Source organism: Rattus norvegicus, chromosome 4 (assembly GCF_036323735.1).
Source record: "Rattus norvegicus strain BN/NHsdMcwi chromosome 4, GRCr8, whole genome shotgun sequence".
Taxonomy (NCBI): Eukaryota; Metazoa; Chordata; class Mammalia; order Rodentia; family Muridae; genus Rattus; species Rattus norvegicus.
The window spans coordinates 127,971,105-127,986,660 of NC_086022.1; the positions used below are offsets into that span (position 1 = coordinate 127,971,105).

At 43.7% G+C, this 15,556-nt stretch overlaps 1 protein-coding gene and 1 non-coding gene across 52 annotated transcripts in view; one reads left to right on the top strand and one right to left on the bottom strand.

The window, feature by feature from the left end:
* Positions 1–15,556, bottom strand: part of Magi1 (membrane associated guanylate kinase, WW and PDZ domain containing 1) — a 605,639-nt gene that overhangs the window by 208,515 nt on the left and 381,568 nt on the right. The gene's annotated exons all lie outside the window — the stretch shown is intronic.
* LOC134478806 (small nucleolar RNA SNORA44) lies at positions 1,810–1,940 on the top strand. The gene has a single exon (XR_005504261.1). It is a non-coding gene; the product is annotated as a small nucleolar RNA SNORA44 (small nucleolar RNA).

The window sequence follows — 15,556 nt, forward strand, 5'->3', positions numbered from 1 at the left end:
TCTCCAGCCCCTTGAAATACTTTCAAAATCATCCAAAAGTAATAAAACAATTCCTAAGTTTTTCAGCACTAATAAATTGTGCACCTCTCTTGCTTTATCCCAATGACCCATTTGCATAACACTGTCTTAGAAGTGTACTATGTAAACTTACCAAATGTAGTAGTCTACTCTGCTTAAGCTCCATGCGGCCTGCCTGTTTCCAGTGTGAGAAAAGCTCATGCTCCTGCATGTAAACCCCAGGAAGAAGTTGGCTTACTTTAAAGATCGCCAGTGTAGATGAGGCCCCTCAGCTGAATGGGGTACTGATGTGGGGAGATTTAAGTCTCCCAGCTCAGTCTCCCTCTGGACACGGCCTCTAGGGTCCACCCCTCCGCCCCCAGCCCCTGCATTCCTTGTACTGAGTGATGGATATATCGGATATATCACATGTGTCTCAGTGTATCTGCCTCAATCGCACACATGCACATCCTTGGCTTGTGTCCTGTGAATGAATAAAATCATGACAATTAGACTCCCCTGGGAAAGCAACAGTGCCCACCCCACCACACCTTGGCTCTCTACTCAGCTATCCCTTCAAGCTGAGGGAGGGTTCTTCTGCCTGTAGTCAGGAGCCTGGGCTCTTACAAATCACTAGCAATGTCCTCAAGCCACCAGGACCAAAGCGACGCTGGCAGGCAGGCTATGCGTCATCTCATTTGCTTGCCTTAAGTATCACATTTTGTTGCTTCCTAAAAATTCAGTTTTATCCTGAGATGAAGTAGCACCATTTCTGCCAGGAATCACATGAAAAAACATGGTTCTGCTTTGCTTCTGGACACACTGCATTTGACAAAATTAGAAGGAAGCCATCTTATCAGCATTCTTATTGGAGGAAGAGGGGGGAGGAGGGAGGAGGAGGAAAGAAGAGGGAAAGAGGAGGGGGGAGGAGGGAGGAGGAGGGGAAGAAGAGGGAAAGAGGAGGGGGGAGGAGGGGGGAGGAGGGAAGGAAGAGGGGGAAGAGGGAGGGGAAGGAGAAGAGGAGGAGGGGAAGGGGATTTTTTTTTTTTAACCAGTTCTTAAGCATTATAAAGAAGACATAGGGAAACATCTTTTGCAGGTTGCAAATCCCACTTGCAACACTGATTCAGCACCAGAAATGGAAGTGATGGATGAGAAATGCTATTGAGCATAATTAATCCTGTATGAAAACTTGGTCACAAGGGGACAATGAAGTCTCCCTGGTCTAAGAGTCTCTCAGTAAGAACAGATGCCCCTCTGCAAGCTCTCTAAAATCTGCTGCATTCTGGGAGTCCACAAGACAGTCAACACACTTGGCACTGAACCTCCCATGGCAAAATGAGACTGGACAGCTGGGTTAATGTAACGGGCCATAAGGTAACAGCCTTGAAGTACTGCTCAGCCCCACTACTGTGTGAGTCCCGGAGTCAGAGTGTCAGATTCTATGAGGATACCAGAGGGATTTTCCGGATGAACCGACAGACACTTAACAAAACGCAGCATCACAATGGCACTGAGGTAATGAAGACACCAGGTAGGGCCCTCCAGCAGAGCTTCTGCCAAGGTGCCACAGCACCTCTGTTGCCCAGTGGTTGGGGCGTTGGAGCCCAGACAGACATACACGTGAACTTTGTACCTGCTATGGTGAGTGGGAGAGAACTCTACCTGCTATCAGTCACCATCTCATCAAATCTGCTTTGCAGAGAGGATCTGACAGTCAAAACATTCGGTTCTAGATCCTCAGAAATTATAAACAGATGAGAAAGGTGAATGAAGTCTGACTTGTAAAGACATCACTAACCAAGAAAAGGACAGCAAGTTTCCAAGGGCTTTGGCTGAGTTATGGTCATGGGATCCCCAACTGTATCACAGAATGAAATGGAGACATTCTGACAGCTCAGGTCAGCACAGTACCTGTGGCTGTTAGTATCTTTCTTAGAAGGTAAAAGGGAGAACAGGAAGCAGCCTAAATATATGGTATAAAACACAGACTGTGCGGTACTTTGAGTACGCTTGGCTCAGGGCGTGGTACTATTTGATGTCAGGCCTTGTTGGAGTAGGTATAGCCTTGTATGTTACTACGGGCACGGATGGGTTTTAAGTCTGGAAGCCAGTCTTCTGCTAGCAGCCTTCAGATGAAGATGTAGAACTCTCAGCTCCTCCTGCGCCATGCCTGCCTGGATGCTGCCATGTTCCTGCCTTGATGATACTGTATTGAACCTATGAACCTGTAAGACACCCCCAATTAAATGTTATCCTTATATAGGCCTCCAGCAGAAGGCGTGGTCCAGATTAAAGGTGTCTACCACCATGCCTGGATCTGGAACTTGCCTTGTCCCAGGATGACCTTGAATTTAGAGATCTGCTTGCCTCAGTCTTCTAGGAATAAAGGCATGTACTACCATGCCTGGGCTTAAGCTTTTCATAGCCACTATGCCTCAAGATCTCCACGTAAAGATGTGGGTCAGAAGCCTGTGTCTTCTAGTTTCAAGATCTGGGTCACAGGTGTACCCTCCAATTCTGGACTGTAGTTCGTTCCAGATGTAGTCAAGTTGACAACCAGGAATAGCCATCACAGATTGATAAATGGATAATGAAATGTGTTACTCACTTGGGGGAAATGAAATTTGCAGGCTAATAGTCTGAACTGGAAGCCATTGTCTTTAGTGAGAAAACTCAGATGAAGAAAGAAAGAATGTGCTATGCTTTCTCTCAAATCTAGAATATTAGCTTTTAAGCTTTAGATAAATGTGTTTCATTTGGAATGATCACTCAGGTTAGGAAACTAGCTAAGGGCTAAGTGGGAGCAGGAAGGCTTCCAAGCAAAGGAGGATAGAATATAATGTTAGGAAGAAGAGAGAAAAATGGAATAGAAGGCATCATGGCGGGTAGGGGACAGGAGGGAAGAGAAGATGACAAAATATGGGGAGTAAGAAGTAAAAGCAAATTCCTTTTGAAAAAGCCACATAGAAACATTACAGAAGATAATAAATATGTGTATGTATATTTGTATGTATGTATTTATGTACTTACATATGTATGTACACATACCCTGTAATCACTGGCTACCAAATAAAAACCCAAGAACAGGAATGGGTTAATTCTTTTTGAGTCGTTGGCCAATAGGGTCCTAAAGACCCACCTCACAGGTTATTATCAGTGATTTTTGGTTACCCTCCAGAAGTTGATGGTAAGATCCTATTGTTGAACACACACCCTCCTTGAGTTTAGTAAACAAATCCTGAACAATTCCAACTCCAGATGACAACCCAAATTAAATGGGGAAACTCTTTCGGGCCTCACTCCTATTTGAAGACCTAAAGCAATCAATGACTGCAGAGAGAGGGAGAACCCATATACCTCAAGGACGAGTCCCCTAATTGGTTAGCCAATTCCAAGTGGTCAGCCCTAGAAACACACATACAAGTAACACTAAGTAGACTCAGCAGGTTGTATTTACATATATGTCTGTGCTAGATAGTTTTATGTCATCTTAACACAAGCTAAAGTCATCTGAGCGAAGAGAGCCTCAATGAAGAAAATGCTTTCATAATATTGGGCTGCAAGCAAGCTTGTAGGCACCTCCTTGATTAGTGATTTTTAGGGAAAGAGCCAGCTCCTTTGTGGGTGGGGTCCTGGTTTCTATAGGAAAACAGGCTAAGGAATGTAGGTGCCCTTGCATTTGGAGCACAGATATTCAAGATTGAGAGTTCATCTTGGTGAATTTTTCCTTTGATGAATATGAAGTATCCTTCCTTATCTTTTTTGATAACTTTTGGTTGAAAGTCGATTTTATTTGATATTAGAATTGCTACTCCAGCTTGTTTCTTGGGACCATTTGCTTGGAAAATTGTTTCCTAACCTTATACTCTGAGGTAGTCTCTGTCTTTGTCACTGAGGTGTGTTTCCTGTATGCAGCAAAATGCTGGGTCCTCTTTACATATCCAGTCTGTTAGTCTATGTCTTTTTATTGGGGAATTGAGTCCATTGATATTAAGAAATATTAAGGAGTAGTGATTATTGTTTCCTGTTATTTTTGTTGTTAGAGGTGGAATTATGTTTGTGTGGCTATTTTTGGGTTTGATGCAAGAAGATTACTTTCTTGCTTTTTCTAGGGTGTAGTTTCTCTCCTTGTGTTGGAGTTTTCCATCTATTATCCTTTGTAGGGCTGGATTTGTGAAAAGATATGGGGGAAAACCTAGAACACATAGGCACTGGGGAAAATTTCTTGAAGAGAACACAAATGGCTTATGCTTTAAGATCAAGAATTGACAAAGTGGACTTCATAAAACTGCAAAGCTTCTGTAAGGCAAAGGATACTGTCATTAGGACAAAATGGCAACCAACACATTGGGAAAAGATCTTTACCAATCCTACATCTGATAGTGGGCTAATATCCAAACTATACAAAGAACTCAAGAAGTTAGACTCCAGAGAATTAAATAACCCTATTAAAAATGGGGTACAGAGCTAAACAAAGAATTCTCAACTGAGGAATATCAAATGGCTGAGAATCACCTAATGTTCAACATCCTTAGTCATCAGGGAAATGCAAATCAAAACAACCCTAAGATTCCACCTCATACCAGTGAGAATGGCTAAGATCAAAAACTCAGGTGACAGCAAATGCTGGTGAGGATGTGGAGAAAGAGGAACACTCCTCCATTGTTGGTGGGATTGCAAACTGGTGCAACCAATCTGGAAATCAGTCTGAAGGTTCCTCAGAAAATTGGACATAGTACTACCTGAGGACCCAGGTATACCACTCCTGCCTGGGCATATGCTCAAAGATGCTCCAACATATAATGAGGACATATGCTCCACTATGTTCATAGCAGCCTTATTTATGATACCCAGAAGCTGGAAAGAACCCAGATGTCCCTCAACAAAGGAATGGATACAGAAAATGTGGAGTATACATTTACACAATGGAGTACTACTCAGCTATTAAAAACAATGACTTCATAAAATTCATAGGCAAATGGATGGAACTAGAAAATATCATTCTGAATGAGGTAACCCAATCACAAAAAAACACACATGGTATGCACTCACTGATAAGTGGATATTAGCCCAAAATCTTGGATTACCCAAGATACAATCCACAGACCTCATGAAGCTCAAGAAGAACGACCAAAGTGTGGAATCTTCAGTCCTTCTTAGAAGGGGAAACAAAAATATTCACAGGAGGGGATATGGAGGCAAAGTTTGGAGCAGAGACTGAAGGAAAGGCCATCCAGGGATTGCTCCACCTGGGATCCAGCCTATAAACATACAGCCACCAAACCCAGACAATACTGCTGATGCCAAGAAGTGCATGCTGACAGGAGCCTGTCTCCTGAGAGGCTCTGCAGAGCATGACAAATACAGAGGCGGACACTTTCAGCCAACCATTGAACAGAGAACAGGGTCCCCACTGGAGGAGTTAGAGAAAGGATTGAAGGGGCTGAAGGGGTTTTCAACCCCATCAGAACAACAATGCCAACCAACCAGAGCTCCGAGGGACTAAACCACCATTCAAAGACTATACATGGACAGACCCATGGTTCCAGATGCATATGTAGCAGAGGATGGCCTCGTTGGGCATCAGTGGGAGGAGAACCCTTTGATCATGCCAAGACTCAAAGCCCCAGTGTAGGGGAATGCCAGGGCAGGAAGGTGAAAAGGGGTGGGTGGATGAGTGGATGGGTGGGTGGGGGAACACCCTCACAGAAGAAGGGGAAGGAGGAATGGGATAGGAGGTTTATGGATGGGAAACTGGAAAAGGGGATAGCATTGAAATGTAAATAAAATAATATCCAATAAAAGAAAGAAAGGAAGGAAAGAAGGCAGGCAGGCAGGCAGGCAGGCAAACCGACTAAGCTACCCATGAGCCAGGCAGTAAGCAGCACCTCTGTGCCCTCTGCCTCAGCTTCTGACTCCAAGTTCTGGTGCTTTTTGAGTTTCTATCTCAATAAATCCTTTCTTGCCCAAGCTATTCAGGCTGTGCATGATATTCAATCACTTCAATCCTACCACTAACTTAGACAATATTGATAATAATTAAATAAAAAAGGACACAAATTTGAGAGGAAGCAGGGATGAGGAAACATGGAAACAATGAGGAAAGGACAATGGCACATAGTTTCATTAAAATCTTAACAAAAAGAAGAACAACAAAACCATATTGAAAAAAGCAGTCTGGTTTTCACAGTCCCGGAAGGTGCTAGGTAGGCACGCTGCTATCCTTGGAATGATCCATTGCTTCTGAAGAAAATTAATCCCCAGTCTCACCCAGCTGTGAACCCTGGGAGCTGCAATAACGTCTCTGGGAAGATGTGCCCAGCAGTGCCACAGTGCCACACGTTCTGAAGATAACCAACCACTTTCTTATTGGACTTAAGGACAACACCACAAAGCCCAGCACTGAGAGCAAGGCCAAGAATCTGTGGCAAGATATGTCATACAGCCTAGGAGAAAACCTACGATTACTATTGCATTAAGGGACATAGCATTAAAATGACTCCTAACAACATATTGCTATACCTGAAATCAGTGTATCCCTCAACCCTCACCAGAGAGTCTTCTTACACAAGAGAGGGATTAATGGAAAAATTAAAACCGGTCAATGCACAGAGAATAAGAAACTTCAGAGTGCTCAGCCCAAGTGGGACGTCTATATCGAACCTCTCTGCCTCGAGGATCAGAGAACTTAGTGGAACCGGGACAGAAATAATTTAAGGGCCAGGAGCAATGTATTATTACAAGGAAAGAGCGGGGTTACTTTTCTTATTTTCTTTTTGTTTAGGTTTTTGATGCTGTTTTGTTTGTTTATATACAACAGGATATATGCACATAACTCACAGCAACTGGGGCAGCAAACACAAAACCTGTGCAAACACAGGCCAAACAAATCTCCAACAAATGGGGACATCCCCCTGCCCCTACTGTGGAGCTATTGGCATTTGATAGCTACTGGGAAAGGTAGAGTCAGTTTTCTTTGATTTGTGACCTCTGAAGTAAGGCTTACACTCCATAGTAGGAACCACACCCAGGTCACCACATAACGGACTTGTCAGCTTTAAAACAGAGATCAAGAGAGAACACAAAGTTGGGCTGGTAGCGAGGTGGAAGCAGATCTGGGAGGAGTTGGGAAAGGAGATAAGTATGAACAAAACACGGCGTCTGAAATTCACAAGGAACAAAACACTAGGTGTTACATTTTTTCAGTAAAAAAGGAAAGAAAAGAAGGATGGGATATAGCTCAAGTATTTGGAAGGCTATGAGTATAATTCCCAGCACTGCAAAAAGAAAAAATAATGGCTAATAAAACTTGATGAAGTCACTTATAGCCTATCTTTATTCATCAATGTATTTTTCATTATAAAGCTATAATGATCACATATGTTCTGATGACTAGCGGCCAGAAGTGGCGGCACAAGCCTGTGTTCCCTGCACTCAGGAGGCAGAGACAGGATCTCTACAAGTCTGAAGCCAGCCTGGTCTACACAGAGAGTTCTAAGCCAGTCAAAGTTACATAGTAAGAACCTGCTTCAAAAGGACTTCTAGCTACCTCAATACAAACCCCTTTTTCTGTCTCATTTACTGGTCTGTCCTAAGACTAAGTCTGAATCTACTCTTGGGTCAATTCTGTAAGAGAACAAAAGTTTGTTGATGAAACTCCCCAAACAAGGAGAGACACATCTAGAAGAAGTCTGCTTCACTGAACGGCATAGAGCGCTATTCTCAGTCGAGCTATGTACAATATACTGTAGACTTAATCAGGGATTCAGCTATACAAAGCAACTACAGCCGTTTCCTATGCAACTAGCATTTTACCAGGGTTTGATGCTAACATCTCTCAGGTTCTCTGGGTGCCTCACGAGCGCTGTCAGTTAATAGTACCAGAAGTGAGCAAGTGACTCAAAGTTGAACACCAGAGCTGCTTCCTAAAATTCAACTTTGGTGGAATTAAAAAAAGACTCCTTATGAGCTAGGTCTCCCTACCACAAGTCACGTTTTTTAAGTCAAGCAGAGTGTAGGATGGTTCGAGTTGTACTAAACGTTATAGTTGTGCCTACCTAGGAAGAAAAGAGCTCTCTCTACCAAAGAACAAATGATAAAGTAAACTAAGACCCCCGCATCACTCATAAGGTGTCATCAAGCACCTCAGAATCCTAAAGAGTGACAAGGGCCCGCTAAAACATCACCAATTTCCTTTCCACCTTTTTCTCCTACAAAGCACACTCATACTGAATGCATACACTTCAATGCTGCCTGGATAGCTATTAAATACTTCTGCTTTACAGTCTGCCTTGGCTCTGAAATGAGAGCGCCACCCTTCTTGAAAGTGCGAAATCATGCCATCTTTTCTTCCACATGGCCCATCAAACTTTACCTTGAGATCAGGTTCACATCTGCTGCCCTACAACCGAGAGCTGTATGAACCTACACACTGACCTCTGTCACTTCAGCCACCCTCCTACAGTCGGCCAGTGAGAGCCTCCTGAGTTGTCCTCTGAAATGCTAAGTCACAAGGGAGTCTCTCGGTATAAGGACTCACCATCTTGGTGGGATGATGGCTCGAGGATCGTGCATGACTATTAAAGCTTACAGAGTTGCACATCAGCAATGTAGAATTGTACTGCATGGTAAAAACTTTTACAGAAAAGTAAGCTGGATGACAGAAGATCTGCACTCAAAATCCTGTTTACAAAACCTTAAATTGCAGGGTTGGTGGCACATACGTCTAATCCCAGGAATGAGGAGGCAAAGGCAGGTAGATCTCCGAGTTCAAGTCCAGCCTCATCTACATGAGAGTTCCAGGACAATCAGGACTACATAGAGAAGGCCTATATAGAGAAACCAAAACAACAACAACAACAACAACGACAACAAACCCACAAAACAAGAAAATAAACAAAGACTGCAGATCCTATCTGAGTAGATTCCCTAGTCTGCAACTTCATCATCTTCTCCCCTCGCCCCGCTCTGCCCAGCCCCACTGCCCATGAAACAGGTCAGGCATGCTTCTGCACCTTTGACTTTTGACTGGTCACTGAACACAGAACGACTCATCGACACCCCGATTTCCAGAAGGAAAACAAACTTGCTCCCACCCACCTGTGTCACCTTCCCAGTAGAATCATCTCCCATGGACAGGACACCCTTCATGTTGTTGGACTTGGTTTTTGTCCTCCCACTTTTTTCTTTTTATATTTAAAACTCAAGAGAACAACAGTCTCTCCTGCATTTCTTTATTGAGAAGGTAAGAAAGTATCTGGAAGATGGCAGCTGTTTAGGAACCGCTGCATGAATGAAGGTGCATCCTGAGGACCTCCGCACGCCAACACTGCCTTTATCCCCGTGGATTCAACATTATAGTGATGATTGCTAAATGAATGGTTTGGCCTCTGTAACTTCCAAGTTCTCCGTAGGTTGGCTGTTCACCGCAACTGACTGTCTCAAAATATACAACCGTACAACAGTCTCTTCTAGGGTATCTGCTCCCTAAATCAAGCTTGGCTGGAATTAGTTTGGCTTTTCTATTGCAATATTGCTAACCCTAGAAGGTACACCAGACATATTCAGCTACACATTCAGTAACAGAGCCCACTCTCTGTGGACAAAGAATAAAGGTCCTGTCTAGGTCATCTATGAGCCTACACGGTAGATTTGGGGATTGGAAGATGGGGCAGCATAGAGAAGAGGCTCAGCCCTGGGTTAGTTATTCTCCTAACGGGCAGGCCCAAGGCTCCCAGTGGGTGACAATACACAGAAACCTCCTCAGTGTTCTTGGGAGCTGAGTGGAGTGGGTGTCTGTAAGCACACCACAGAAGCACTTCCTGCAGGTGAGAGCCCTTGTAATTGCTATTAGGTGCGTCACACCAAAGGCAGGCTCTGGAGGTTGACAGAGGTGAGTGCCAGGGCACTCTGAGCATGAAATCCAGGTCAAACACAACTGCTGAAGAGAGCAAGCATTTCCAAGGCAACTGCTGGGATACCCCCTTGCATTCTGACCTTATTACCTCATTTCTCCCACTTGAACGTCATACCAAGGCCATCACGAGGACAGACATCCATGGCAAGGGCTCTGTTATCTTTAGTCCCAAGCTCCTCTGAACAAACTCAAAAGTTTGCTTAGAGGATGCAAAGGTTGTCCAAAGAACACACTTCAACCTGCAAATGAACACTGGCATAGGACACGACTGGCCTCTTAAAATTTTGAAACGATGAGTGTCGTTATCACGTTAGCATTATACCTCGCTCTTATAGAGATAAAATATGGACCCATATAGAACTTTAAAACACAAAGGTAACACCAAAAAATAATTCAGGAGGCTGGAGAGGTGGCTCACTGGGTAAGAGTGTGTGCAACTATTTTTAAAAACTATTTATTATATACAATACACTGTAGCTATCTTCAGACACACCAGAAGAGGGCATCAGATCTCATTACAAATGATTGTGAGCCAGCATGGGGTTGCGGGGATTTGAACTCAGGACCTCTGCAAGAGCAGTCAGTGTTCTTAGTGTGCAACTCTTGCAGAAGACTTGGGCTGGGTCCCAGCACCCATGTTTACAACAGACTGTAACTCCATTTCTGCATTCACATGTACATATCCATATTCCTCCCTCACAGAAATAAAAAAAAATCTTTAAAAAAAAAAGAACTCAGGCTGAACAAGGAAAATGAATCGAACAACTAGTTTCTTCTAGCCCAGCATATTGAAGCTATACTATAATGCCAAATCAGTCTAAGGACTAAAAATAGTGAGGTGTTCCCCTTCATTTGCCCCCGCTCAATCTTTTCAGTGCACACAGTATCTTAACCTGTCGGCGGATCTCAATTCACATGATATACACCTGAAATGCCCCAACAGTTAGATGTGGCTGAGGACTTCCTGACCCTGGATAGTGTAAGTACAGATGTCAAGCACTTTCTTTTTCTGGACTCTATTGCTGTTCTCTGAGTCATGCTTTTTAAACTAGTAGAAGGGAGCTTGAAATTTCTCCTAATTTAGGACAGCATTAGCCTCAGCAACCAGATATTTCTTGAAATGCAGTTACTATACGAAGTACTATGACAGTGGGAATGGGCTGTTATGTGTAATAAAGTTGTATGGCAAATAATATTTGTTGTATTCCAAATAATATTTGTTGTATTGCAAATAATATTTGCATTTCCCTGACCTCTAAGAGAAACTGCTTCATTAAGTTTCCTTTGAACAGTGGTTTTTCTTGCTAATGACATATTAATGTATGTTGACTGTAAATGTTTCAAACAGCTAGACAAAAACAAACGTAACAAAAAAAAAATGAAGTAGCAACACAGGCAACAGGAAGCAAGAAGAGTTCAAGAACCACTTTGCAACAGCATGCCTGGGCTATTCTCCAGCTTCTAGCAAGACTAGGTTACCCTAGAACTGAGCTTCTGAAGGATGTTCTCAGCATGATTTTAAGGAGGGGAGTTGAAGAGACATTGACAATAAGGAGTCTCTCCAACCCTATACACTAGGAAAAGGTCGCTCCTTCTCCTTCAAGGTGAGATTACAGCTTCTCCTGGCTTCTGAAAGTGCTTCACCAGAGCATGAAAGGCAGTTCAGTTTGGAGATATTTCCACAGCAATGGTAGTGTAAAGCTCACATAACATAATAATTAAAGCATCCCAGAACCCCTTGACATTCCCTATCCCTCCCTTCCTTACCCAAGGGTCTCAAAAACCACTTTCTGAAAACAAGCAAGGAAGCAAGCTGGCTTAAAGTTAACTTTCTCCCTCCCTATGGAAGGTTGGTTAGAAGCATTGCTCAGCCTACAAAATGAGCTATTATGACCTAGTTCTAACTTAGAGCTGACTCAGCTGAGACCAGCTGAAACGATGCTTTTCAGGAGGCCAGAGCTGGATTTGGTGAGGCTCTGACAGGACCCTGCCAAAGTCAGCAATTTCTTAAAAATGAGGTCAGGTTATAGGAACCCTTGATGGCCTTACTGCTGCTGCAAGAAAGTTAGACCAGTCACAGTGAAACTACCCTCACTCTCCCTAAAAACAGCCAAGAAAGGATGGGCCACAGTCTTGGGAGATTTGGTCAAGAAGTGCCATTCAGGGGGCTGGAGAAATGCCTCAGTGGTTAAGAGCACTGACTGTTATTCCAGAGGTCTTGAGTTCAAATCCCAGCAACCACATGGTGGCACTCTGTTTAACATTAACTAGCAATTAGGCACTCAGACTACTGTACAAATGAAGGACCAGACTCACAGAGGTGAAATGGTGAGCTAAAGCCATCTGTATAGCCAGAGACAGAGTAAGCCCCGGTTTGTCCAACTCCTAGGAAAAAACAAAATCCATCCATCCATCCATCCATCCATCCATCCATCCATCCATCCATCCATCCATCAGGCAGAAAGTAGGGAATCCATCATTGTTGCTGTAAATTGTAATTAAAAAAAAAAAAAAAAAAAAGGTTTCTTTTACCCCGCACTAGATCCGGCACTGCAGTGCCCCAAAAGCTGGTAGACGTCTTCATCTCAGTCAGCAAAGCGTCTCACCCGCTTTCTCCATCCCATATCACACTGCCGATGGCTTCTCTCTGAGCCGTCAGCAAACTCTCTACCCATCCAGTTCCCCAGGCAGGCTGCCACCATATACATATCTCCAGCCACCACACACTCTCTTGAACTTAAATCGCCACATGAAAGGACACACAACACAATGACCACTGATCCGATTGATAATGTACAATTTGCTCATCTAGACATACAAAGCCCTTACATCCATACATCCATTCCTTACGAATATTCATAACAACCTGTAAAGGTGCAGAGAGGAATCTTAACATTCGCCTCCATGTTCTCCTGGCCACTTCTCGCTCGCTCCAGTCTCCTCCACTCTCTCCCGCCCATCCTTCCTTCTCATCCAATGGCAGGCCTCATTCTATCTTGTACCTGCCTTCACCTGTATGACATCATCCTACATATCATGATACATACATATATATATGTATGTGTGTGTGTGTGTGTGTGTGTGTGTCTACATGTGCATATGGGTGCCCATAGAGGCCAGAAGAAGGCTTTAGGCACCCTGAAGCTGGACTTACAGACTGTTGTGAACCATGTGACATGGGTGCTGGAAACAGAACCCAAATCTTCTAGAAGAGCAGCAGGCACTGATAACCAGTGAGCCATTGCTCCAAACTCCACTTAGATATTTTAAAAATCAGACAGACTAATGAGTAGGATTGACTGACAGCTTGTGTATTCCCTTAAAATTCTTGATTATAAACAACGCGATTTTTTTAAATGAATAAAGGATTTATACACACAGTTCATCAAACTAGATATACAGGTGGCAAATAAATACATGTGGACATGCTTAGCATCTATAATTGTCTGAAAAGCAGGACAACTTACTGCCACAGTAGTAGAAGGACTAAGGAAAAGAATGATCGGATGCCTCAAAATGTAAAGATACTCACTGCCAGGAATAACAGCCTACTTTCAACCCCAGAGCCCACACAGTGCACGGAGAGCCTAAGCCTGAACACTGTCCTCTGTCCTCCATTGTGTACTGTGAAGTTGTGTGTGTGCACACAAAGACACACACACACACACATGCAATGAATAAACATCATAAGCCACACACACATACACACACACCTGTGACTAGTTTTCAAAAGACTAAGAAAATATTTGGCAATATAGCTTGAGATTCTTTTATTTGCGATATTCGAGACAAGACTGTCTCAGCGTCCCTAGTCCTTTGGATTTTTAAGTATCTGTACAGCATTTACCCAGTGTGCGTCTCTCATCTGGAAACCACACTCAGAGAGACAATACAATTACAACAGGACACAGAAAATCCCATTAGCACTGAGATAACTGAGGAGGAAGCTCACCCTGTACTAAGTCCTAGAAAATAACGTGAATGACTTCAATAGCAGCACTTAGGAGGCAGGGGCAGGTGGATGTCTGGGAGTTCCAGACCACCCAAGGTATACAGTGAGATCCTGACTCAAGAAAATAAACAGAAACAATAAACCCAAGTGCTAGGGAAGACAGAGAGCAACTGAGAGCCTTACAATGCCTACCACGGTGAGGATGCATCATGCCCGACCACTGTAGACGTGGGTAAGTTTCTCAGACCACAAACCATGGACTTGCCATGTGACCCAGTGACCTCACTCCTCTGGATTTACCCAAAGTGAAAACCTAACTTGACAAAACCCTTGAGTACTCATGTGGTTCTTTGACCAGAAGCTCTAAGCCCACTCGTTTGCTTTCTGTGGAGCCTCCTTAAAGACATTACTCATAATCTCCAAGTCAAAGCAATTCAGTAGTCCCTCAAGAGGTAAACAGATAGGTGTACTGGTGGTGCATTCACAAAATGGAACAATACACAGCAACACAAAGGAACTAACAATGCAAGCAGCAACAGGGATGAGACCTAACTCCATTTACTATGCAGAAGCTGAATACTAAATGATTTCATTTATATGGCCTTTGAGATAAGTCAAAAATATTGGTTAACAAAATAACTATGGATGCCTGGGGATGGAAGACCGACTGCGAAGGGATGGGGAGGAAGGGGTTCTTAGGGAGACTTCCGTGCTCTCCCTGAATAACTGACAGGTGCAAGATTGTATGAGACTGACAAAACTCAGCACAACATTCCCAATTGTAGGTGAATTAAATTCATTTCAGTAACAAACAAACCCCTAACAGTTCTCAGAAGCAGGTGCACAAGCTCACACGCACGTGCACGCGCGCGCACACGAACACACACACACACACACACACTCCTTCACATGTGTAGGAGTACATGCGTGAGCGTGCGCGCACGCGCGCACGCACGCACACACACACACACACACACACACACACACACACACACACACTTACTTAAAACTCACCTAGATTAAAGCCATCACAAACTAACATAAGTTTTCTTAATGACAAAGTGTTGGAATATACATATTTTCAAACTGGCAAGAAACATAACAGACTTTTTTTTTTTAACACCCTCTTGCTGGTTGGCAAGCACAACAGTTCACTCCAACACCTTCATTCTGCATTCTGGAAAATGCAAACACAACACAGGAGGCGTCTAGAGTAAGAGACACAGGTTTTCCACAGAGCTTGTAAGTCCCAAAAGCCGCCTTGGAGAAAGTGTCTTCCTAAAAAGAAAACTGCAACCTCCCACGGTCAGGGTTTACTGACCATGAATAAAGTCAAACCTCGAGTATAATACAACTGTGTCTACTGGAGTCCCATCCCTAACCCTTTGATGGGAGAGTCTCTGCTGTAAGGTAGGGATCTTTGATGCTACACATGCTGAAGACAGATACCACTGTGCTCAGCACCCTGCTGCTCTCATGCTGTCTGCAGAAAATAAACCGTGCTCACCCCAGGTCTTTGCATCACCTAGCACATGAAAAGTCCTGAGAAGCGATTAGCTTCCACAGTGCATGCAAGCCCAGCTCTCCTTCAGGGTTGGGTGAGGAATGCATCTAGAATCCTCTTCTCCAGAAGCATGTGGGTCTTGCTGGCCTCCTGAGGTATTCTCTTCTTTCCCCGAACAGCCCCA